The following is a 1,044-nucleotide window of genomic DNA, read 5'->3' as shown; positions in this document are numbered from 1 at the left end:
GAGAAAACGAAATGTTACTTTCCATCCCTTCATTTAAACTCGGAAGCTAGAGGGCTCGTAGGAATTGTCACCGTTCGGACGGAGGAAGGAAAATTGTTCATGCGTTTACACATGATCCTCCAACAGAGGGAGCAAGAGAGGACGCTACGTTCTACTCATTGATGCTACTTCTCCCAGTTTCTTCAATTATGAAGATAATTATCATTAAATTGGTGCCATTAATTCTAAAATTTCCAGAGTTACTGTTGATTTGGATGCAGGAATTCTGCTCAGTGCGATAAATCGTCCCCAGTCCAGCTGAAGGAAGAAGGTTGGTGAACGAAGTGAGGCGCTCTGTATCCAAACAGATATAGAACTCGCCGACATCAATCGCTCTGTTTCTACTCGAAATCTATTGTTAGATAGTCGTTTGCAAAGTAACAATGTCGTCGCTAAGTAAACTATACGAGAAAGGGTTGTTTAAGCTGCCTCACGGAGATTGATCAGAGTCGGAGTGAAAATGAACTCTTGGCACTGAGAATGGAAGAGTACTGAAGAGTGTAAGAATCTTAACATTTGCCGCCTGGACTTGGCAGAGAATGTAGCGTTCAGACAGCAGCCAGGGAGTTACTGACAGGCAGGTGGAGTTCTGGTCCCTCGTGCCTGTAGAGTGAGCGCTGCGAGCAGGGCTCGAACCTGCGCGGGGAATCCCCATTGGATTTCAAATCCAACACCTTAACCACTCGGCCATCGCAGCTCCATCTATGTTAATCACCCACCGCAGCACCCCATCTGAAGTGATTTATTTTCAGTGAGGGAAATGATAAATCACCATTCCAATACAAATAGTATGATTGGACAATCTGGGAATTTGTTTCAAGACAGTTAGGTCAGAACGTGAGTGTAGATATATAACATTGGCGTCAGTATCGTCAATGAAGGAGATTTCCACTGCTGGGGATAAAGGTCAGGATTAGAATCAGGGTTATAATGACGGATATATGTCTTTTTTTTTTGTTTTATGGCAGCTGTACCGTGTAACACATACAGAATAATAATATAAGA

At 43.3% G+C, this 1,044-nt stretch overlaps 1 non-coding gene across 1 annotated transcript; it reads right to left on the bottom strand.

Annotated features, from left to right (window-relative positions):
• Positions 1–654: 654 nt before the first annotated feature.
• On the bottom strand, positions 655–736 carry trnas-uga (transfer RNA serine (anticodon UGA)). The gene has a single exon. It is a non-coding gene; the product is annotated as a tRNA-Ser (tRNA).
• Between the last annotated feature and the right edge of the window lie 308 nt (positions 737–1,044).

The sequence above is a fragment of the Mobula hypostoma genome, unplaced genomic scaffold, assembly GCF_963921235.1.
Source record: "Mobula hypostoma unplaced genomic scaffold, sMobHyp1.1 scaffold_36, whole genome shotgun sequence".
Taxonomy (NCBI): Eukaryota; Metazoa; Chordata; class Chondrichthyes; order Myliobatiformes; family Myliobatidae; genus Mobula; species Mobula hypostoma.
Note: the sequence above shows the minus strand (reverse complement) of the source record. Positions and strands in the feature narration are given on the sequence as shown.